Here is a 26,126-nt window from a genome sequence, read left to right on the forward strand (position 1 = left end):
CGTCCCAAGGATACCCGATAATTCAAATCATGTATGGTTAGTCCATAATAATAGTAATCATAATCATCATGAGTCACAAGTCATGATCCATGTTCTAGTTTAGCAATTTTTCCTCTGAAGACCGACACTTGACCCATCCCAAAATGTAGTCCTTAACCATGGACACGGCTATTCGAATAGATATAATCTCTGCAGAGGGTGTACTCTTTACCCACGAGTAACGGATTCCTATAGTCCATCGGGATTAATTCCGTCTTCGGTCTTTTAATTGAAAACACACCTGACCGCACACACTAGCCTAACTTACCGGTGTCTGGAATCACCCACGACACCCGTTAAGCGAAACTCTAAGTGGGGGGGTACAACCTCGACTAGCATGGGATCACGAAATTTATAACGCGCGCAAACTAGGGGAGCTACCCCCTCGGCTCCAACCGGAAACACCCATGCCCCCGGACCAGGTGGCATGCCTACCGGATGCAGCCGGTATCATCCACCATGGCCTCTCTGTACGATGTGTGCTAGGAAGGGGTTGACAACTTATTGAACCGTACCCTACCTATGGCAGGGACAAGTGGTAGTACGAAACAAGTATGGGGGTTACTGGAACAAGACTCGATCTATGGTCGACTCGGGAGGTTAAAGCATTTCCTGCGTGATAAGCATAAGAGATATATTTCACATCAATCAGATAGAATCACCACTCATCATACCTCACCATGCCTTACCGGACATAACCGTCTCGACGAAGAACTAGAGACAAGCTCGTGTCTACCCAAGACAGAGACTTTCCCGGATTCCTTCCGGTAGGCATGAAAGGCATACGAGGGTGATTACTATCAGAAGCATATCAAAATCCCAACAGCAAGGAATCATCATTATGCACTCATGAATATGATCATAGCACCACATAAAATACCGAATACTTCGCGTCAAGGTGGTGTCGTATTCGCATCAAACGACACACAACAAATATTATGTCGGGGTTCAGAATGCTTGCCTTTAAGAGTATGCAAGTGGGGGTGCACTTTTGAAAGTTGTTTCCCTCTCCAAAATCCTATTTAAGAAAATTTCAAATTAACACATAGTTTCAAAACAGTAAAAAAATTTGTTCAGAATTTTTTTCAAATAAACATGAAAAAAACTAGACAAAATTTGAGAAACAACAAAAAAAAGAACCAAATAAATTGGACTTATATTTAAAAAGTTACAGGCAGTAAAAGTTTAGTCAAAGTCTGTTTTTAATAAAAATCAGAAAAAGAAAATGGTTCGGGGAGTAATACGTTTTCGAACAGGAGGAAACGTACTCTGGGTTTTGCGCTTCCACTAAAACCAGCGCGGTCGTCGCTGGGTCACTAACAGTGGGTCCATCGGGCCCACTGGTCAGGTTTGACCAGTCGCCCGCGTCTTCTTTCTCCTTTGGCCGAGCAGAGGCGGAGCTCCGGCGATTGCCGCCGACGAACGGAGGCTCCCCACGGGATTCCGAGGACAGGGATGGATCCGCCAGTCCAGTGCGGTCCTCCCAGTGGTTGAGAGGGTCGTGGGGACAAAGGGGGTCGCCGGCGGCGAGCTCCGCGGCGGACGGTGGCTTCTGGTGGATCGGGGTCTCGAGCTACGGTGGCTCCCGATCGATTTTGAGAGGTGGGGTGGCTCCGCAAGGTCTAGGGGAGTCGGACAGTGGCACTGGATGGACGGGGGAGGCCCTGCTCGCGATGAATGGGACCGGAGCATGGCGGCGGCCGAACTGACCGGAGACGGGGAAGACGGCCTCCCTTCATAGATTGCTGGCTATGGGAGCACTAGGGGGATGGTCTGAGGTCGCCTGAGGGTCTGGACGAGCTCGGGGGCTCCTTTTATAGGCGGTCGAGGTCGGTTCCGACGGTGGCAGTGGATAGGAACGGCGAACCGCCGTTCTGTAGCCAGGGGGCGCGTGGCGATGGCTGGCGGGGTCTGGCAGGGCGAGAGGATGAGCTTGAGTTGTTCCAGGTGCAGCTGGTGGGCGAGGGTGGTCGGGGCGGCGCCGTCCATGGCAGGAGCCTGCTGCGGCCCCCCGCTATCTACGATGGCGGACCTAATGGTGGCGCTGCGGGGCTCCAGGGGTGGCTTGGATGGCAATGATGAGCGGATGAGAACGAGGCGCGGCCCTGCGGGCGAGCAAAGGCCAGGGGCAGGCTGCGGTGGCTCGGTTGCGCGCGCGTGCAAAACGTGCGCTCTGGGCGCGCCCAGAGCACGCACGCCAGGTGCTCGATGAAATGCCAACGCATGCCAGGAGGCTTGGGTGAGGCTGGGGATTAACAGGTCTAGGTTAGAGTTGGCTAGGAGATTAGGGGCATGGCTGCTGGGTCAGGGGATCAAGTCCACAATGTAGACTAAAAACTATGCCCAAAACTGGCCATGCACACAAGGTGCTCGACAGAATGCCATGGGCATCTGGGCATCTCTTCTGGTGGCCACAATCTCCAGATCAGAGTCTCTTTAGGTGTAGGTGATGGTGGCAAGGTTAGTTTGGCAAGACCAGAAACTTGTTAGTGCAAGTTTTGCCAATTTTCAGTTCTGGACAAAAAATGAAAGGCATTGTTGCATGGACCAAAAATACTCCAATGGGTCCAATCTCCTCGACTTAAGGGTTTGGTAGAGTGGTCTATGAGCAGGAGAAAAATCTTGGATAATAGGGAAAGATAAAATATGGTTGCAGTAGAAAATACCCAACTAGACCAGAGAGCAAAAGAGGATGATTTGCTCAAATCTTTCAAAGAACACCAATGGGTTTTTGCATAAAGTTGAATTATACACTACTACTAACATCTCCCAACTTTGGCGGAATTTATAAAGACATATTTAAATAGGTTGTAGTGCAAATTACAAACTGGACCAGATTTGAAAACTTGGGGTAGGGCTCAAAATTTCCAAATGACTAAAAGAGATTTTCGCATAAAAGTGATGTGGGAACATCACATGACATCCTCAAATTTTGGTGGGGATTTTAAAGAAGTATTTGAAAGGGTTGTAGTGCAAATGGAACCCTAAAACTTATGAAAAATCTTTTTTAAAGAAATAAAGCTCAGGAAAATTAATTGTAGAAATAATTCCACTGATAGAAGAAATGTTCTTGGGAAGATATACAGGTCCAACAATATTTTTGAAAGGTATTCACTTGGGGTGAATACTCCACAATTCAGGAGAAAAGAGTGGTTCTGAATTAAAGGAAATCCAGAAAATAAAACTTTAATTTACCAAGGCAAAATTTTAATTAATAAATCATGGTTAAATTTTTGGGGTGTTAGACCAGTAAGTGCCATTTTCATTTAATTTCCTTTTGAAACCAATACCTTTCTTTCTGGGATTTTTGTGAAGAATAGATTTCTTGAGAGCGTCACAGAGGGTTTGGTGCCCTTTGAGAGATTTAAACATTCGTGTATGAAGAAGATCCTTCAACCTAGCATTTTCATCGGAAACATAACTATTTTCCTCGATTTAGGGGTTAGCACTCACAAATGATTCAACATTAGATTCAGCATTGCTTCTTTCAAGACATTTTAAACATGGTGGCCCAAACACTGTAGGTTTCTCCTTGAGTTGTTGGGTGAGAAGAGAATTTTCTCTCAACAAGTCTTCATGAGCTTATCTCAGTGCCTCGAGTTCCTGTTTCCTTTTTAGGAAATCATAGGTCAATCTCACATGGTCTGCTGAGAGAAAATCATGACGAGTTGTGAGTTCATCCATTCGTGACTTGAGAGTAGCATACTCTTCGGTCAGTGACTGATTCTTTTCCATCTCCACCAACAACCCTTCGGACTTCCTAAGGGTTTTCTCAATTTTCTCAAGAGAGTTTTGTTGAATGTTGGCAATTTTGATCATCATAGCATGGCCATCCTTATCAAAAGAATATTGATCACTTGAGTGAACATTGTGATGTTTGAGGGGTACCTTTTCTTTTCATCATTGCTTGACGAGTTCCCGAAGAAATTTGTCGTTGGGGAAGAGGCCATGCTATGCCAGCCATGCCTGAGTTGGAATCCTCATTGGAATCACTTTCTTCTTCGGAAGCAGATGATTCTTCTTCTTTAGAGTCTATCTCCTTGCCGATGCATGCCTTGGCCTTGTGATAGGTACTCTTGCGGTTGGAGGATGACTTGGAAGTTTTCTTTGAGGAAGATCTTGACGAAGATTTTGAGGTGTGTCTTTCTTCTTGAAGAACTTTTTCGTTTTCTTCTCATCATCGGAGTCATAGTTCTTGCTCTTGCCTTTGCTTCGATAGTTACTCGAATCATATCTCCCACTAGCACGAATTTCAGCTTCTTAGAGAGGGCAGTCCAAAATGAAGTGTCCAGGCTTTTTGCACTTGAAACAGTTTTATTCTCCGGTAGGTTTTGAGGATTTTGAACCTCCAGAGTTGCTTGAACTTCTTTTCTAGAACTGGCTCTTCTTGTGGAAATGTTGGAATCGCTTTGTGATCAATGCGAGATCCTTGCTGAGTCGTTCTGGATCATCAGAATCTTCTTCGGCATTTCCATCAGAGGATGAATCAGCCACAGCTTTGAGAGCATAGTTTTTGCATTGAGTTGGGCCATATAGATCTCTCTTTTCTTCTTCTTGTTCTTCATGAGTGTTCAGTCTCTCCATAACATCAGCAGAGTTGAGGCTCTTGAAATCAGGACGCTCTCGAATCATCAGAACAAGCGTGTCAAATGAGGTGTCAAGGGATCGAAGCAGTTTATTCACAACTTCATGGTCAGTGATGTCTTTAGCGTCGAGTCCTTGAAGTTCATTGGCTATGTCACTGAGGTGATCGAAGGTTTGCTGACAGCTTTTATTTCCAATGCGCTTGAAGCAATTGAACTTCATCCGAAGAGTATCAATCTGAGCTTCCTTTTGAGTTGACACTCCTTCATTGATCTTTTCGAGGACATCCCATAGTTCTTTTGCAGTTTCACATTGTCAATACTGAAGGAATTGAGCTCGAGAGAGATGGCCACCAATTTCATCTTTGGCTTGAGCGTCCAGCTGAATGAGCTACTTTTCTTCATCGGTACGTGCTTGACGAATAATAACTATGAACCCGATCTACACGATGTTCCAGATGTCATCATCTATAGCTCGAAGTCCGATCTTGATCTTCTCCTTCCAGAAGGGTAACCCGTCCCATCGAATATGGGAATCTTGAGATGCGATTTGTAGTTCAGTGAAGACATACTTAAACTCCAAAGCCGTTAGACTAAAAAGAGTTGAGTCAAGGAGTACTTTCCTCTGATACCAACTGTAGGAACGAAGTATGTCTACCAGAGGGGGTGAATGGGAGTTTTAAATTTTCTTCAAAAAACTTAAATCTATCAGAACCCAGCAGCGGAATAAACAACAAACAGACTAAGAAGAACTATAATAGATGACTGATGGGAAAATAAAACACGCATCAAAGTAAAATACATGAATAGAATGCATTGAAGGTAAACTTGAGTAACATAGGTAACATAAGGTGCCCGATGGCGACAAGGTATTTGTTTGACCAATTCATCCTTCTGCATAAGGACTACGTCTGGTTGGAGGGGCTGAGAATTAACACGGAAGATAAACTCTCTTCACCCTATTCTCCTCAACAATCGATTCGTCAACCGATGCCGATCACTCGTGGTAGATACTTGAAGGCGATCTCAAACCTTTACAGACTTCTTCTTCGAGAACCACAATTACTCTTGGTCTCTGAAGAAATTAACACCTAACTGTCTACAGAGTTTGCAGCTCTAAAGAGTAATAGGAGGATCATACTAAACTTAGATTCCAGTGATGCTGAAATTCTTCGGCTCTAGGGTTTTTCTCTCAGTGGATCTTAAACTCAAATCGCTCAGAGAAGGAGTTGTGTTGACGCTCTAAAATGGCATGATCGCAAAGAGTAACTTGAGACTATAATGAGATGAGGTTAAGATTATGAGTTCATGTCACCATTTGATGGCTCTCTTCAAGATGATCGAAATAGATATGAAGATGGTGCAAAACAGAGCTCAGATGCGAAAGATATGATAATTTCGGAGATACCCATGTTGACATCATATTAGAAAATGGCATGAAAAATAATTAAGATGGCCTCTGATGGCAAAAAGGTACAACTACAAAGTTCTTCGTCTCGTCAAAACATATGATTTTGATATAAAAATCGTCCTAATCCAAGGTCGTATGTAAAAGTTACAGGAAAAAACAGTGTGTTGAGCAGTATTTGGCCAGATCATTCGGCCGCAGGCCGGATGAATGACCCTAACATCCAGTCTATTATCCGGATAAATTAATAAAACCATAAATTTCGCCCCCCTTGAAGCCGGATCATCCAGATGGCACCTAGATCATCCGACGAATCCGGACATCCGGAGAACTTTTTCTGCTACAGACTTTAGAAAATGCCCCAAAACACCCTTAAGATTCCCTCAAATCTAAAAGTGTTCGGCATGAAAGTTGTGGTATCTTCGAGATGATTGATTTTGATGTAAAAATCATCCATATCTGAGGTCGTGTGTGGATTCTAGAGCCAAAACAGTGATGCGCTATCAGAAAACTGGGCTAGGCCAGATCATCCGAGCCTCGAGCCGAACATTCGGGCCGGAGGTCGTGAATAGTCTGTGTTTTGTTAGGTTTTGATGATTTGGATGGCTAGGCAAGTCCTTTTCTTGTACGGAAAGTCCATCCGCCCCTTATATAGGCAAGAGTTGACGGCCGATTGAACAACAACACATAATCGATCTATCATCTACCACTTTTATCTCTCTCCCTCGTTCTTCTTGTTCCTCGTTCTTCATTCGTTCTTCATTTGTAGGGCGGCGTACCTCTAGGCCCTAGGGGTGATCACATCGACCTAGGGCAGCCCATAGTCAGTTTGGATGTTCTAATTTGCTCAGAGGGTTTGGATGTTCTAATTTGCTCAGAGGGTTTGGGTGTTCTAATATTACTTTTGTTGACCACAATTGAAGCTTTAGCATGATCCTTTGTTCTAACATGGAATGGTGCTTTCTCAATATAAGCAGTAGGAACAATAGGATCAACATTATAAGTAATAGTTTCTTATTCAACTTTAATGGGTTCAGCTACTTTAACTTCAATGGGAGGATGATATTTAAACCACTTCTCCTTTGGGAGATCAACATGAGTAGCAAATGATTCACAAAAAGAAATTACTATCTCAAAGTCAAGTCCATATTTAGTGCTAAAATCACGAAAAGCATCAGTATCCACAAATGATTTAACACAATCGAACTTAAGGTTTATACCTGACTCTTTACCTTTGTCGAGTTCCCAATCTTCAGATTTTCATTTAATTCTTTCCAATAAATCCCATTTGAATTCAACATCCTTCTTCATATAGGAACCAGTACAAGAAGTATCAAGCATGGATCGATCATTATGAGAAAGCCGAGCATAAAATTTTGAATAATAATTTCTCTTGAGATCTCATGATTGGGGCGTGAATATAACATTGACTTAAGCCTCCCCCAAGCTTGAGCGATACTTTCTCCTTCACGAGGCCAAAAATTATATATATAATTCTGATCACGGTGAACCAGATGCATAGGATAAAACTTTTGATGAAATTCCAATTTCAATCGATTGTAGTTCCATGATCCAATATCATCCAATAGCATATACCATGTCAATGCCTTTCCCTTCAAAGATAAATGGAATACCTTCTTCTTGACAACATCCCGGGGCATACTTGCAAGCTTAAATAATCCACAAACTTCATCCACATAGATTAGGTGCATATCGTGATGTAATGTTCCATCTCCTGCATATGGATTAGCTAGTAGTTTCTCTATCATACCCGAAGGAATTTCATAATAAATATTTTCAGTAGGTGCATTAGATTGAGGAGCAACTCTTTGCTCTTCCTGTCGAGGTGAAGAGACCCCGAACAATCCCCTCAAAGGATTATTTTCCACAGTAACAAGTGATAGTAAATTTCAGCACACTATATAAATGTTTCCTTACCAAATTCCACTTACCAAAGGCGCTTCACTCCCCGGCAATGGTGACAGAAAAGAGTCTTGATGACCCACAAGTGTAGGGGATCTATCATAGTCCTTTAGATAAGTAAGAGTGTTGAACCCAACGAGGAGCAGAAGGAAATGACAAGTAACAGATAGTTCTGTGATAAGATAAATCGTAATGGGTAACAAGTAAATAAAGTAACAAAGGTGCAGCAAGGTGGACCAATCCTTCTTGTAGAAAAGGACAAGCCTGGATGAACTCTTATATAAAGCAAAGCGCTCCAAAGGACACATGGGAATTATTGTTTAGTTAATTTTCATCATGCTCATATGATTCGCGTTCGTTACTTTGATAATATGATATGTGGGTGGACCGGTGCTTGGGTGCTACCCTTCCATGGACAAGCCTACCACTTTTGATTAACCCCTCTCGCAAGCATCCGCAACTATGAAAGAAGAATTAAGGTAAACCTAACCATAGCATGAAACATATGGATCCAAATCAACCCCTTACGAAGCAATGCATAAACTAGGGTTTAAGCTTCTGTCACTCTAGCAACCCATCATCTACTTATTACTTCCCAATGCCTTCCCCTAGGCCCAAATAATGGTGAAGTGTCATGTAGTCGACGTTCGCATAACACCACTAAAGGAAAGACAACATACATCTCATCAAAATATCAAACGAATACCAAGTTCACATGATTACTTATAACAAGACTTCTCCCATGTCCTCAGGAACAAACGTAACTACTCACAAAACATATTTATGATCAAGATTAGAGGAGTATTAATTATCATTAAGGATCTGAAAATATAATCTTCCACCGGATAAACTGACTAGCATCAACTACAAGGAGTAATCAACACTACTAGCAACCCATAGGTACCAATCTGAGGTTTTGGGACCAAGATCGAATACAAGAGAAGAACTAGGGTTTGAGAGGAGATGGTTCTAGTGAAGATGTTGATGGAGATTGATCCCCTCTCAATGAGAGGACCGTTGGTGATGAGGATGGCAACGATTTCCCCCTCCCAGAGGGATGCTTCCCTGGCAGAACAGCTCCGCCGGAGCCCTATATTGGTTCTGCCCAGGTTCCGTCTTGAGACGGCGGCGCTTTGTCCTGAAAGCTTTCCTCTGATTTTTTAGGTCAGAACACATCATATAGCCAAAGATGGGCACCGGAGGCCTGCCAGGGGCCCACAAGGTTGGGGGCGCGCCCAGGGGGGTAGGGCGTGCCCTCCACCCTTGTGGCTGGCTGGTGGCTCCCCTCTGGTACTTTATTCACCCAATATTTTTTATATATTGCAAAAACATGCTCCATGAAGTTTTAGGGCTTTTGGAGTTGTGTAGAATAGGTCTCTAATATTTGCTCCTTTTCTAGTCCGGAATTCCAGTTGGCGGCATTCTCCCTCTTCATGTAAACGTTATAAAATAAGAGAGAAAAGTCATAAGTATTGTGATATAACATGTAATAAGAGCCCATAATGCGATAAATATCAATATAAAAGAATGATGCAAACTGGACGTATCAACTCTCCCAAGCTTAGACCTCGCTTGTCCTCAAGCAAAAGCCAAAATCGGAAAATATGTCCACATGTTTAGAGATAGAGGTATCGATAGAATAAAATATGGACATGAGGGCATCATGATCATCTTTAGAACAACAACATATAATGCCATATAATTTGATATGCTAAATTAACAATTCATTCACAAAGTAAAGTCTGAATCAGAAACTTCGTTGAAAACTAACAAACTATGATCTCAGTCATTGAAGCAATTGCAATTTATCATAACATTGGACAGAGTCAATTAAAGAGCTTTTCAGCAAGTCCACATACTCAACTATCATTTAATCTTCCACAATTGCTAACACTCACGCAATACTTACGGGTACAAAGTTTCAATCGGACACAGAGAAAGATAGGGGCTTATGGTTTCGCCTCCCAACTTCTTACCTCAAGGGTAATGTCAACAATTATACTTTATGATAACCTACATCCAAGTGGATATATATATATCCGGATCTCTCCAAGACACAGAGCTTGCCAAAGAAAAAAGTATAAAAAGGAAAGATGATGATCACCATGACTCTTGTATAAGGGTAGAAGATAAAAGTAAAAGATAGGCCCTTTGCAGAGGGAAGTAGAGGTTGTCATGCACTTTTATGGTTGGATGCACAAAATCTTAATGCAAAAGAACATCACTTTATATTGCCGCTTGTGATAAAGACCTTTATTATGCAGTCCATCGCTTTTATTTCTTCCATATCACAAGTTCGTATAAAGCTTATTTTCTTCACACTAATATATCATACATATTTAGAGAGCTATTGCTTGCACCGATGACAACTTACTTGAAGGATCTTACTCAATCCATAGGTAGGTATGGTGGACTCTCATGGCAAAACTGGGTTTAGGGATGTTTGGAAGCACAAGTAGTATCTCTACTTGGTGCAAAGAATTTGGCTAGCATGAGAGGGAAAGGCAAGATCAACATGTTGGATGATCCATGACAATATAACTTCTATTTGGATAAAAGAAAACATAACCTATTATGTTGTCTTCCTTGTCCAACATCAACTTTTTAGCATGTCATATTTTAATGAATGCTCACAATTACAAAAGATGTTCAAGATAGTATATTTATATGTGAAGCCTCTCTTTCTTTATTACTTCCTATTAATTGCAACAATGACCAAAACTATGTTTGTCAACTCTCAACAACTTTTATTCATCATACTCTTTATATGTGAAGTCATTACTCTCCATAAGATCAATATATGAGCCTATTTATTTCTTTTTATTCTTTCTTTTATTTAATTCCCTCAAGATCATAGCAAGAAAGCGAAGCTCTTATCTCAAAACTACTCTTTATTATATATCTCAAGGACTCGATTACATATAGGGAACATAGAGCAAAAACTCAAAGCTAGATCATACTAAAAATTTATTCTACTAGATCAAGATATAATAAAAAAGATCGAACTAAGAAAACGATAAAGATAGAGGTGTGATGGTGATACGATACCGGGGCACCTCCCCTAAGCTTGGCAGTTGCCAAGGGGAGTGCCCATACCCATGTATTTAGATCTCTTTCTTCGGGGATGGTGATGAAGGAGTTTTTGATGAAGTAGGTTTTCCGTCCATCTTCCAAGGCATAGGCTCACCATCATAGAAGGATGATCGAGTCTCCGAGATCCTCGAATCTGCAGCCAAACTCATCCTCTTGAATCTATATTCATACTCACAGTTTTGGTTTTGCATGTCATAGATCTGGGTTTGTAGATGCTCGATTTTCTCATGAAGCCTGAAGATGGCCACCTCCATGCTCTTAGGATCTAGCTTGTGCTTGTTGGTGAACTCTGCGGTCATCATGTGATTTGCGTTGATTCCACGTTCCACCATCCTTGGCACTTGAAAACTTGTTACTCCATTGCTTCGAGCCTCGTCTCCACGGTTCCAATCTTCTTCAGGCCCTCAGCATCGCGGATGTGCAACACCACCTCATGTAGCTAATGGCTTGAGGGTGTCGTAGCACCTCTACAAGGTAGGGGTTGATGACCTTCTCAAAAAACTTGTCCTTGGGGGTGCTTGGAGGCGCCATGATGATCTAAATTTGTCAGAAACAAGAGCTCGAAACAAAAACAGGAGATATTGTCGTGGTACGGTGGTCAAAAGCCTTTGAGAGATTATAGAATGAATTTTTACCAGCCAAAACTAGTATTGTGCAAGAAAACAGAGTCCGGAAGGCACACGAGGTGACCATAAGGACGGGGGCGCTCCCAGGGGGTAGGGCGCGCTGTAAGTGCATCTAGTGCCACCCCTAGTTGGTTTTGGAGTATTGACGACAAACCTAGTTGAGGGACTGATGTGTTTGTGAGAATTGCAGGATAACACAGGTAGAAGTCCCTCATTGATTCGGTTTTCCCACCAGAGATGACCCCTAAAAATGTAAGAAGACATTGAAGACAAAGGTGGTATGTGAAGACATTCACATTGAAGACTATGACAAGAGAAGACATCGCATGAAGACTATGGAGCGTGAAGACTTAGTTCTTTCGTCGTTCTTTTTCTTCTTTGTTGAGTCATAGGAACCACCGTACTGTTAAGTGGGGTCCAAGAGAACCAGTCAGAATGACTGAAGTGATGCTTAACCAAAATCCTATGTCTTCGAGTGAAGACTACGAGAGCAAATCTTGTCCAGAGTTGGATAAGTCAGCTTTGCTTGTAGCCCAAGTAAAGTTGCCGTGTGTGTTTGAAATCTGACCGTTGGAACACGTGTCAGTTCCTTAGTGACCCAGGGTCATTTCGGACAAATCAGGTCGGGTTGCCTAGTGGCTATAAATAGCCCACCCCCTACAACCATAAACGGTTGGCTGCTCAGAGTTAGAGTACGGCTTTTGTCGTTTGAGAGCAACCCACCTCGAAGCCTTTGAGAGAGAATTCCTTGCGAGGATAAAGCCCTAAACACCCAGAGCCAAAGAGTGTTAGGCATCACTTAAGTCTTCCTGTCTGTGTGATCTGAAGACTTATTACACTTGAGGACTGTGAATCCTCCAGCCGGTTAGGCGTCGCGTTCTGAGCATCCAAGAGTCATTGTGGATCGCCGGTGAACGAAGTCTGTGAAGGTTTGGAAGTCTACCTTGAAGACTTACCAGAGTGATTGGGCGAGGACTGGGTGTCCTTAGCTCAAGGGGAATAAGGTGAAGACGAGGTCTTCTGAGTTGAATCTCAGCCTCCCTAACCAGACGTACAGTTGTCACAGCAACTGGAACTGGTCCAACAAATCATTGTCTTCAACGAGTCACTGGTTTCATCCTTCCCTTCCCTTTACTTACTGTTGGTCCTTGTGAAGTCATTGTATGATTGCATTATCTTTTGTCTTCACTGAGTGACTGCTTGTTCTGATTGGCTTCACAATATCTTCCTACCTGATCTTTACTGCCTAGCTGCTATTAGTCATTGTGCTTTCACTTCATTGAATACTTGACTATGGTTTGCCTAGTGTAGTCTACCTTCCGCTGCATGGTAATAGGTTTATTTCTATCGTTTGTCTTCGAAACTTCCATGTTTTGAAGACTTTCATAAAAATCGCCTATTCACCCCCCCTCTAGTCGATCACTAGCACTTTCAATTGGTATCAGAGCAAGGTACTCCCTTGTTCTGTGTGATTCGGTTTAACCACCTGGAGTTTTAGCTATGTCGACTGCAGGGATAATTAAGGTCTCCGCTGCTTGCCCCGTCTTCGATGGAACTGAATATCCCTACTGGAAGAATAAGATGCGCATGCATCTTGAAGCCATTGATGTCGACCTATGGTATGTCGTCAAGAATGGCGTTCCCAAGGCTGGTGAAGGTGTCACCGCTGCTGATGTCAAGAAGTTCGTTCAACTGGACTCCACTGCCAAGAACATCATCTGTGGTCATCTGACCAAAGGACAGTATGGCCGCGTGAGTGCTTTGGAAACATCTAAGCTAGTCTGGGACTGGCTCTCCAAGGTCAATGAAGGCGTCTCAACCCAGAGAGATCAGAGAATCAGTGTCCTTCGCAACCTCTTCAACCGCTTCAAGAGAAATGACAATGAGAATGTCCAGCTCACGTTTGATCGACTCACTGACATCACAAATGAGCTTCAAGCTCTCGGCGCCACTGAGATCACCAAGCATGAAGTCGTCAAGACACTCCTGAGATCACTTGACAGCTCGTTTGACACCCTAGCCCTGATGATTCAAGAACGTCCTGATTTCAAGACACTCGATCCGTCTGACATACTTGAGAGGCTCAACACACATGAGTTTCAGCTTTCTGAGAAAAGAGACATCTACGGTCCCAACTATGGGCGAACTCGTGCCTTGAAGGCAAAAGCTGTCTCCTCATCTGAAGAAGAATCTGACAGCAGTTCTGATGATCCTGAAGACATTGGAAAGGAGCTTGCTATGCTTGTGAAGAAGTTCCAAAAATTCACCAAGAAGAAAGGCTTCAGAAAGTCTTCACGATCAAGCTCAAGGAATGATGAAGCTTCTGCTCATGACTACAAGAAGAGAACATGCCACAAGTGCAAGAAACCTGGCCACTACATCTCTGAGTGTCCGCAGTGGGACAATGAGAACAACAAGAAGAAGAAGAGCAAGGAATATGACTCTGACGACAAGAAGAAGAAGAAATACTCAAAGTCTTCTTCCAAGTCTTCCTCAAAGTCTTCATCACACAAGAAGAGCTCATCTGGCAAGGCACGTGCGTTTGTTGGCAAGGAAATGGATTCAGAGGAGGAGTCCGCTTCTGAGGAGGCGGAGGTGGAGTCTGAGGAGGAGTCCGATTCTGGCGTTGCGAGTCTGGCTACAGCATACGTTGCCAAGTCCATCTTCAACACTGAAGACAATGACTTCATCACCGACACCGATGCAAATGACAAGGACTACTCCGCTCCTACCTACTGCTTCATGGCACGCGGTGCCAAGGTAAACACACGCACTACTCACTATCAAACATCTAGTGAAGATGACTCTGATTGTGGTTCCAAACCCAGCTACAAAACACTTGCTAAAATTGCAACTGAACAACAGAAAGCTATGGAACATATTCAAAAACTGTTAGACAAAAGCGATGATCTGTTAGACGCTGAAATGACTCGATCTCAGTCCTTAATTGAAGACATAAAAAATCTTCACGTTAAGTATGAGGAACTTGAAAGTCGTCATGAAACGCTCTCAACAACTCATGAAAAGCTTTCCTATGATTATCTTCAAAGGAAGCAAGATCTTGAGAAATTGAGAGCGGCTCATGAAGATCTTCAAAAGGAAAACGAGTCACTTCGCGCCGAACAGATCAGTTCCGCTCAGGAAGGATTTGAACCACCATGTCTTAAATGCATTGAGCGTGACAACGCTACTTCTGTTGCTGAGTGTTCTACTGCTGCTACTGTTGCAATATCTTCAACTGTTGATGTGGTAACTAACCCCTCTGCTGAGGATACCACTGCTATTGCTGATGAGAATGCTAGGTTGAAGACATTGCTTGAAACAGGGATGTACAAAAGTCTCAAAGGGCATCAGACACTATGTGATGTCCTCAAAAGGCAGATCCTGAACCGAAACCCTAGGAAAGAGGGTGTTGGGTTCGAAAGGAAAATGAATGCTGATGGCTCTTACTGGAAACCTGAGCAGTACCCCAAAACCACATGGGTTGCTGCAAAGGAACCTTCAGCGGATCCATCCACCCTATCTGGCTTCACTTGTGCTAATCCCATTGTTATTGATGAATCCTTTGATGCAAACTATAAACTGTTTAAGAATCAGAATGGTGAAGTGTTTGCCAGGTATATTGGTACTAACTGCAGGAATGGACCGCCTATGAAGAAGTCTGGGTGCCGAAAAGGTGTTTGGAGAATCTTCCTGTGAATGTCATCATGACACCACAAGTGAAGAAGACAAACCCCAGACCACAGGCTTCATACGGTCCAAAGGCTTCATACAGACAGAGGACTCACCTGAGTCGCACTAACGCAAATGTTTTGCAGGGAAACCATACTCAGGCCTATGAATATGAGCGCGTTTCATCAAACCGCCATGTTCATAAGACCAAGAACTATTCTGCTTATTCTTATGAGTACTATTGTCCACCTGCAAGACTTTTTGCTAGGGCTCCAAAGCCAAAGTTCTCAGATGCTGCACTTAGACTCATTGCTTCGAAGCCACCCTTGAAGATGTGGGTGGCTAAGAAAGCTTAACTCTCTTTTGCAGGGAAAGGTCTCCAGCCGAAAACCAAAATCGTCTGACGCTATTGCTGGGGACCTTAAACATCTTGTAGGATGCAAGATCAAATGCCCAAATGGTCTTATTATGTACTTTGTTCCTGAATCGCTTGCTACTTGCCCTATCAGTCCTAATCTCGATCTAAGCTTTCATAATCCACTGGTTCGTCAAATGTTTTTGCTTCACAATTCTCTTCGTGAAGCCTATCCCCCTAACTGCACTGTAGGGTACGACACCAGCTGCTTCAGAATGGATTATTGATAGTGGGTGTACCAATCACATGACTGGCAAGCGAAGCCTTCTTATGGACTCAACACTACGTCCATCTGACAAAAGTCACATCACATTTGCTGACACTGGTAAAAGCAAGGTATTGGGTCTAGGTAGAGTTGCAATCTCAAAGGATCAACACATGGATAAAGTCATGCTTGTTGAATCCCTTGGTTTCAACTTAATGTCTGTCTCAATGCTTTGCGATTTAAACATGATTGTGATGTTTGGAAAATATCGTTGCCTTGTACTAATGGAATCTGACAAGTCTCTAGTGTTTGAAGGGTATCGGAAAGATGATTTGTACGTGGTAGATTTCTCAGCAGGACCACAACTTGCCGTATGTCTTCTAGCAAAAGCTTCTGAATGCTGGCTCTGGCATCGGAGGCTAGGGCATGCTGGCATGAGGAACCTCCACACCCTTGCAAGGAAGAAGCATGTCATAGGCATCGAGGGCGTCAAGTTCAAGAAGGATCACTTATGCGGTGCCTGTGAAGCAGGAAAGATGACGAGGGCCAAGCATCCCTCGAAGACAATCATGACAACGACTCAACCCTTCGAACTGCTCCACATGGATCTTTTCGGTCCCACTCATTACTCAACTCTTACTACTACTGCTTGTCTCTATGGCTTTGTCATTGTTGATGATTATTCAAGATATACTTGGGTGCATATAATCCTCTACAAGACTGAAGTGCAGGATGTCTTCAGACGCTTCGCCAATCGAGCCATGAACAACTATGGCGTCAAGATCAAGCACATCAGAAGTGACAATGGCACTGAATTCAAGAACACTGGTCTAGACACTTATCTTGATACTTTGGGCATTACACATGAATTCTCAGCTCCGTACACACCACAGCAGAATGGCGTCGTGGAACGCAAGAACAGAACACTTATTGAGATGGCCCGGACGATGCTTGATGAATACAAGACTCCAAGAAAGTTCTGGCCTGAAGCCATTGATACTGCATGCCATATCATCAACCGTGTTTATCTTCACAAGCTTCTCAACAAGACATCCTATGAGCTCCTTACTGGCAAGAAGCCAAATGTCAGTTACTTCAGAGTATTTGGTGCCAGGTGCTGGATCAAGGATCCACATCACACTTCAAAATTTGCACCAAAAGCACATGAAGGTTTTATGCTTGGATATGGAAAGGATTCGCACTCCTACAGAGTCTTCAACCTCTTTCATTATAAAGTGGTTGAAACAGTGGATGTGCGGTTCGATGATACTAACGGCTCACAAAGAGAGCACCTGCCAAATGTGCTAGATGAAGTTCCATCCAGTGAATCAATCAAACTTATGGGAACTGGAGAAATCATACCTTCTGAAGCTCAGCCTGAAGAGTAACTTATCATCTCCGCACCTGATCACTGAAGACAATGATCAACTGAAGACAATGCTCAGCCTGAAGACAATCCTTCTAACGATGACAATGATCAGCAAGAGCAAAATCTTCGTCCTGTACATCCTCGTGTTGCAAATGAAGTACAGATTGAGAAAATAATTGATAGCATCAATGCACCAGGTCCACTCACTCGTTCAAGGGCAACACAGCTAGCAAATTTCTGTGGGCACTTCGCATTCGTCTCAATATCTGAACCCAAGAAAGTTGAAGAAGCCTTCATGGAACCTGAATGGATTCAAGCTATGCAAGAAGAGCTTCAACAGTTTGAGCTGAATAATGTATGGGAACTGGTTAAGCGTCCTGATCCTCGCAAGCACAATATAATAGGCACCAAATGGATATATCGCAACAAGCAAGATGAGCATGGTCAAGTTGTCAGAAACAAAGCTCGTCTCGTTGCTCAAGGGTACACTCAAGTTGAAGGGATTGACTTCGATGAAACATTTGCTCCTGTGGCTAGACTTGAAGCCATACGCATACTGCTGGCCTATGCAAATCATCATAACATTCTTCTGTATCAAATGGATGTGAAGAGCGCTTTTCTCAATGGCAAGATTGACGAAGAAGTGTATGTTGCACAACCGCCTGGCTTTGAAGATCCAAAACATCCTGACATGGTGTACAAGCTCAACAAGGGATTGTATGGCCTCAAACAAGCCCCTCGGGCTTGGTATGACACACTTACTGAAGAGCAAAGGCTTCAAACCTGGTTCCCTCGACCCCACTCTCTTCACGAAGACATATGATGGTGAACTGTTTGTGTGCCAAATATATGTGGATGACATTATGTTCGGCTGCACCAATCAGAAATACACAGACGAGTTTAGATATATGATGCAAGAGCAATATCAGATGTCCATGATGGGTGAGCTGAAGTTCTTCCTTGGTCTTCAAATACATCAGCAACGCAACGGCATCTTCATATCTCAAGAGAAGTACCTCAAAGATTGCCTGAAGAAATTTGGGATGCAAGACTGCAAAGGCTTCACGACGCCAATGCCAGCCAAACATCATCTGGGTCCCGACGACAATGGTAAAGAGTTCGATCAAAAGGTATACCGCTCCATGATTGGTTCTTTACTTTATCTATGTGCATCTAGGCCAGATATTATGCTTAGTGTTTGCATGTGTGCTCGATTCCAAGCGGCACCAAAGGAATCGCATCACTTAGCTGTGAAGCGAATTCTTCGATATTTGGCTCACACCCCAACACTAGGATTATGGTATCCAAAGGGCTCAGAGTTTGATCTGGTTGGATTCTCGGATGCTGATTATGCTGGTGACAAGGTGGATCGCAAGTCTACATCAGGCACATGTCATTTTCTGGGACGATCACTTGTATGTTGGTCTTCAAAGAAGCAGAACTGTGTATCTCTCTCCACTGCTGAATCTGAATACATTGCTGCTGGATCTTGCTGCGCTCAGCTTCTATGGATGAAGCAAACACTCAAAGACTATGGCATTCATCTGAAGCAAGTGCCACTCTACTGCGACAACGAAAGCGCCATCAAGATTGCCAACAACCCAGTTCAGCACTCGAAGACAAAGCACATTGAAATTCGTCATCACTTTCTCAGAGATCATGTTGTGAAGGAAGATATTGATATCATACACGTCAACACTGAAGAGCAATTGGCAGATATCTTCACCAAGCCCTTGGATGAGAAGAGGTTTTGCAAGTTATGGTGTGAGCTAAATATCTTGGAATCCTCAAATGTCATGTGATCAGGCACACATCCTAACACTTATGCATATTGATGACTTAGATGTGCAACACACGAAGTAAAGTATATCTTCAATCAATGAAGACTTACATTCTAAGTGTGAATACATTAATGTGGAATTTGACTTCGGAGCGCCACGATAATTGTGCACCGTGTCTGAGTCTAATACTTTCTATACGGTGGGTAACGCCACCACCAATTTTTTCTGTTTGAAGTGTTTCGCTCATGGCGTTACGTTTGGTATGTCTTCACATTTGGTTTTGCTTCAATCTCAACTTGCCTTCATGATTATCTTCACTATGTTGATTTGATTGTCTGTCTAATCTATATATATATACTAGTGTTCTGTCCTCTACAGCATTCACTTATAGCTATGTCTTCTTGTTGAATCTTTTGAACTAAGTGAATGTGATCGGACCCTAACCTCTCTATGCTTTCTATCTCAAACTCTATCTCTCCAAATCATATGCATTCTATTGAAACTGTCGAATATCTTCTCTGCATCCTTGTCAGCGGAAGATACAGAGACAAATATTAAGTCTGTTTTCAATGCTAATTCCTTCACCTGAAACCCGGAGAAGTGGGAACGACCACCCGACAATCCAGGCGTGCGTGGGAACGTGGAACAACCTCCGATATGTTGCATGATGGCCACGTGTCCTTCAGATGTGAAACGCCAGGGGCACCTGTGTAATAACAATGTGCCATCACTGTCTCTATAAATACATGCCTCACCAGTCATTATACTTTCTTCCACTCTCGCACAAACCCTAGCGCCACCACTCTCCCTCGACGACCCCGGCGACGAAGCGCTTAGTTGTCGCGACCTCACCGACGCCGTCTTCACACTGGCCGCGGACATCGTCTTCTCCGCCGTCGCCGTTGGTGTCCTCCGTCGCCAAGTTAGGGCACGGACGATCGATCTGCTCGGCCTCCTCTCCCACTCCGTCTAGCAGTTCTTCGTGTGGTAAATAAAACTTCCTTTTTACGGCCCCTTTGATCCTATAGATTCATCACTTTCTACCACAAGCAGTTTCTATTCACACAAGTTGGATCTATTTCATACTGCATCTCATAATATGCCTAGTATGTTCACTTATGCTTCACAAAGTAGTTAGATTCCTCACTTGTACTTATTCGTGGATTCGTACAAATCTGGAACCAACTCTCTATCTATGAGTGAATGTCTTCGCACTATGAGGTCAATGTCTTCTAAACTGATTTATCTTCAAAATCTTCTGAGAATGCATATGACCTCTTCCCCTTCCCTCGCACCTTAATGCTGTCACAGGTACATGTCCGTGGGAGAATCCCTTGGTTCTCATAGTCTGCATTCATTTGCAGAATTCTTACAGCATCATATAAATTCTCCCGAAGCCAGTTCCTGTTTGACCAGCAAGCGGAAGCCTTTGAAACCTTTGAACGTGTTGAAGCCATTCAGTTTGAAGTTCATGGCTACAGAGAAATCAGCAAGGAAGGGTGGCAGACAGCGTCGAGGGGGAACATCAAGAGATCTGCCTGATGACCTCTCAGAGCTGTACAAGACAGACCCAGAAGAGGATTACAATCAGCGCAAGACACGAATCCAATGGATTCGAAGATACTGGGCTGAGCAATGGTTCAAGTACAGGTTTGTGACCCAGGAATATGCAGAGAAGAATGCCATCAAGCGACCATGGGGAGACATCCTATACAGAAATCTTCAACCCAGGTCCAGAGATGAAGCCATTGAACAAGGCTTGTATCCCTGCATGGTCCGTGGACCACAACCTGCAGATGCTGACCCATCGTCATTGCTATGGTGTCGTGACGACAATCTGTTCAAGCGCAACTTCCAGTTTGCCAAGAATTCGGCTAAGCAAAACAAGAAGTCATTGGGACTAGACTTCAACCCTGGTCCTTCTGCTCCCCGTGCCGATGGCACCCGCGACGCTAAACCCAATCTGGTTGGGCCCTTCTACAACCTGGAAGGTCTCATCACTCATATCATGGTTCAAGGGACAGACGTGGATGAGCCTGTAGATGACGTTGAATCTGATGAAGCGCCTGCACCGCCAAAGCCAACGAAGCTGAAGAAGCCTAAAGCTTCAAAGTCTGCCTCAGCACCAAAAATCTTACGGGCGAAGCCACTGGCTACTGCACCTCCTGAAGACAGTGTGCAGTCTGAAGATCTATCACGCATCTCCAAGAAGACTGAGATGAGAAAGAATACTGATCAGGCACTGACTGCTGCTGCTATTCTGCGCAATGACGCCATTGATCTTTCCAGCGATGAAGATCTTGCAGATGACGCTCTTGAGCAACTGATCAAGAGCAAGGAAGAAGCAGAGATCTTCAATGATTTGCCTCTCTTTGATGTGGCAATCCTCCATAACTTCATTGATGAGTGGTTTGACACGCCCAACCTCAGCTTTGAAGATCTGCAACTTCCAATTGGCCTCAGTGTCGCCTTCCATGGCGCCATTGCTTCTGAGCTATCTCTAGCTCAGCGCATCGTTGAACTGAAGCAAAAGATCGACTATGAGAAAGCTCAGTTCAAGAAGCACATGGCCAAGCTCAGCGTGCAAGATGTGAAAAACTTCAAGATTATGCTGCACGAGCTCAAGGAAGCCTTTCTCAAGAAGCGTGAAGAAGCTCAAGGTTCTCGTGAGCGCATGAAGAGCCTGGCTGACAAGTGTGTGCAAGCCTACAATGAGGCTGAGAAGCGCAAGGCTCTTGGTCGTCCTGGCATCGACCCAAGAATGGCTGCAAAGAAGAAGAAGCCCTCAACTGACCAATCTGCACCTTCAAGGCAGGAAGAACCTCGCATAGTCTTCCCAAGCAGCATGACTGGCTCGAAGCCAAAGGTCAGGTCAACCGCTTCAGGACTGAAGAAGACGAGGACTGCCGAGGCTGAAGCCAGAAAAAGGAAAAATCCTGAAGCTTCTGATGTCGCTCCCTCTAAGAAGAACCGCAAAACCAAGAAGGATCGGGATGCTCCCACAGAGCCCTTAGTTGTTGAACCCATCTCAATGGTTCGCCCTGCATCTGAACACCACGAGCGCCAACTGATTGTTCATGAGCCTGCTTCCACAGAGGCTCCTGAAGCTGAAGACATTCCAGCAGTTGACCCCACCGCTGCTGAAGACATTGGTCACCATGACAATGTTGAAGATGATGAAGTCCTTCCTCAAATCGAGCACCAACTGGTATCATCGCATGTGCTTACGCACAGCGAACTCATCAGCATTGGCCGTCCTCTGACACCAACTGCTCAGGATGCATCATGGGCTGATCACCCATAGAGACAAGACACTCCCAGCTCTCCCCAATTAACCCCATCAGTGCAAGAAGAGGATGACTTTGATGCCCAGCCAACTCCATCTCCACAAGCGTCGCCAGCGCTACGCAGGCTTCGCAAAGGACCAAGGTCTCAAGTCCCTCTTCCGAGCGTTCCAGAAGGAGAAGTGCACCACCAATCTATTGCACGTCAAGTGTTTCCAGATGCCACTCCTACTATGACTGTCTCAGAGTCTGAAGCCCAAGGTGCTGAAGACAATTCGGCTACATTAGCCGATGAGAAACAAGAAGAAGATCGTGTCCCTACACCCCCAAACCCTGAAGAAGTTGTTCCTGAAGTGAACGTGTCTGTGCCCGACCCTCCAGCTCATCAAGTGGAGGTTGAGAATCTTGAGGCTGCCACCACCAACACAAATGAAGCCAATGACGTAGTCATGGCTGAAGCAAATGTGGAGCCTGCACCAACCAATGTGCCAGAGGCCAATGAAGCCAATGATGCACCTGCAACAGATGTGCAGCCTGATGCCTCTGCTGATGCCACTGCTCCTGTTCCGCCACCAAGGCCACACACTATCGAGCAAGCATTCAACTATGGCCAACTTATCACTCTCAAATGGCCTTTTCTGACTCCTCTGCCTGCTGTTGGTCCTCAGTTTGACTATCACATTGAGCACATGCCTCAAGTTCAGAAGCGAATACCAAGGTTGCCCAGGTTTCCAGGCACTGCATCTGCACCCGGATCGTTCAATATCAATGGCTTCAAGGCACACAACACCTTCTTTGATAGCGCCAAGAACCCCTACACCAAGGCAAGAATATCTTCTGATCGGTTCTGGAGTTATCAGAAGCGCAGTTATTACTCATACATTCTGTACAATCAAGGTCGCATTTTCCCACATATGCGTCTTGACACTGAAGCCATAACTGGACTGCCCTGTTTGGAAGAAGCTCTGGATTGCTTCAGAGAGTCAGGCTTGCTGCAGTTCGTCACTGATAAGGAGCACTGGAATGAAGAATTGCTGCTCCAATTCTATGCCACTCTTCATATCCGTGGCTACAACAGGGATCCGAAGACTTGGGTCCTTGAGTGGATGACAGGCAATGTTCATCATGAAGCCAAAGCCTTTGATATCATTGAGCTTACTGGCCTTCCCACTCCAAGAGATCTATATGAACCTGGTTGTCAGCTTCACAGTGCTGCTATGGAAAGCATCTTCCACAAGCCTGAGCCCAATATGAGTCAGATGCTTAGCATGATGAAGCCTTTGCCTCCAGATGCTGAATATCCTAAGGAGTTCTTTGTTGAAGACCTTGAGTATCTGCCACGTACTATCTATCACATCATAAGGCGAACTCTCTGGCCCATCGAAGGACATTCTCCACATGCCAAGCTAGAAGGTGCAATGAAGACGTTGGTCTTTCATATTCTTCATGGCAAAAGCTTCAATGCACAAGACTTCTTCATTTGCCAGCTTGCTACATCAAGATCTGACATTTTTGGCTTGAAGTTTTACTCTCCATGGGTTATGCGGCTGATCAAACTGCACTCAGCTGTCACCTATCAGCCCTCTGCTCGCAATCATCGGATCTTTCTGCCAGACGTCGATATGTCAGTTGAAGCCATCTATCCAGAGCCTGCCAAGGAGCCTCTTAGTCTTCAGAATGCTGAGAATCAAAGCTTCTCTCAAAACATTGAAGGAGGTCAAGCAGTCTCTCGTGTTTATCCTCTGGCTGGCACTACACGTGCACCTCACCGTGCCCTCACTGAAGCCACCGAAAACACCATTGCCCAACGGCCTAAGAAGCGATCCCGTGTTCTCAATGACCGCGAGCTTCTGGTTGCCCTTCATCAGAAACAGGATAGGCATCATGACTGGCTGAAGCGCCAAATGCAAAGCCTCTTGGTGGACATAAACAGGATTCGCAATCTTGCCACCAAAAATGCCTTTGTTGCCCATGAAACCTGTCGGTGTACATGGAAAGGGCTGACGCTTATGTGCTCTGAGGATGATCTTCAAGAGGATGGCTTCTCTAAATGCTTCAAGTTTGACTCAACACCTCCAAGAAGGACTGTGCTGCGACGAACTCCGTCTCTTGAAGACTCTGAGTTCTCCTCCTCTGCTGCAACTATGAATGCCAGAGTGATCGATGATGAAGATGATGCTACTTCACCGCCCCCTACTTCTGCACGCATCGACACTGCCCCGAGTTCGTTTGCACCGCCTAACAACACCGACGACCCTGCTGCTTCACCTACTCCTCCTGGGAACGAGTAGATGCTCTATGTCTTCAAACCTTTTTGGTCCTTACTGACAAAAGGGGGAGAAGCATATGAGTTAGATAGTCTTCAAGTGGGTCCATATTGGCGGTTGCTTTATATTTTGCCTAGTGTTTACAACTCTTGCGTTTTGATACATTTGGTTCTTTGATTTGTAACACTTAAACTTGATGGTCGTCTGCTACTTATTTGCTATTATGTGATGCGATGATAAATTCCGCATGTGCGACGATAAATTCCGCACTTAGATCATTTTGCAGACGTCCATTTTTCACGATGCATGTCATTATCTTCACATACTTTTCATGCATGATAAATTGTCATCATAAGTTGAAGAGGATCTCCACAAGTACAACCTGCCATGTGCATTTGCATTCCAAAAGCAAATTACTTATATGCACATCTTCAGGGGGAGCCCTTGTTACTTATGAAGACAATCCCCTATCCTTTACAATTTCACATATTATATTCCCCATTGAAAACTTCAACTAGTTTGTCATCAATCACCAAAAAGGGGGAGATTGTAAGTGCATCTAGTGCCACCCCTAGTTGGTTTTGGAGTATTGACGACAAACCTAGTTGAGGGACTAATGTGTTTGTGAGAATTGCAGGATAACACAGGTAGAAGTCCCTCATTGATTCGGTTTTCCCACCAGAGATGACCCCTAAAAATGTAAGAAGACATTGAAGACAAAGGTGGTATGTGAAGACATTCACATTGAAGACTATGACAAGAGAAGACATCGCATGAAGACTATGGAGCACGAAGACTTAGTTCTTTCGTTGTTTTTTTTCTTCTTTGTTGAGTCATAGGAACCACCGTACTGTTAAGTGGGGTCCAAGAGAACCAGTCAGAAGGACTGAAGTGATGCTTAACCAAAATCCTATGTCTTCAAGTGAAGACTATGAGAGCAAATCTTGTCCAGAGTTGGATAAGTCAACTTTGCTTGTAGCCCAAGTAAAGTTGCCGTGTGTGTTTGAAATCTGACTGTTGGAACATGTGTCAGTTCCTTAGTGACCCAGGGTCATTTCGGACAAATCAGGTCAGGTTGCCTAGTGGCTATAAATAGCCCACCCCCTACAACCATAAACGGTTGGCTGCTCAGAGTTAGAGTACGGCTTTTGTCGTTTGAGAGCAACCCACCTCGAAGCCTTTGAGAGAGAATTCCTTGCGAGGATAAAGCCCTAAACACCCAGAGCCAAAGAGTGTTAGGCATCACTTAAGTCTTCATGTCTGTGTGATCTGAAGACTTATTACACTTGAGGACTGTGAATTCTCCAGCCGGTTAGGCGTCGCGTTCTGAGCATCCAAGAGTCATTGTGGATCGCCGGTGAACAAAGTCTGTGAAGGTTTGGAAGTCTACCTTGAAGACTTACCAGAGTGATTGGGCGAGGACTGGGTGTCCTTAGCTCAAGGGGAATAAGGTGAAGACGA

Source organism: Triticum aestivum, chromosome 5A (assembly GCF_018294505.1).
Source record: "Triticum aestivum cultivar Chinese Spring chromosome 5A, IWGSC CS RefSeq v2.1, whole genome shotgun sequence".
NCBI classification, from domain to species: domain Eukaryota; kingdom Viridiplantae; phylum Streptophyta; class Magnoliopsida; order Poales; family Poaceae; genus Triticum; species Triticum aestivum.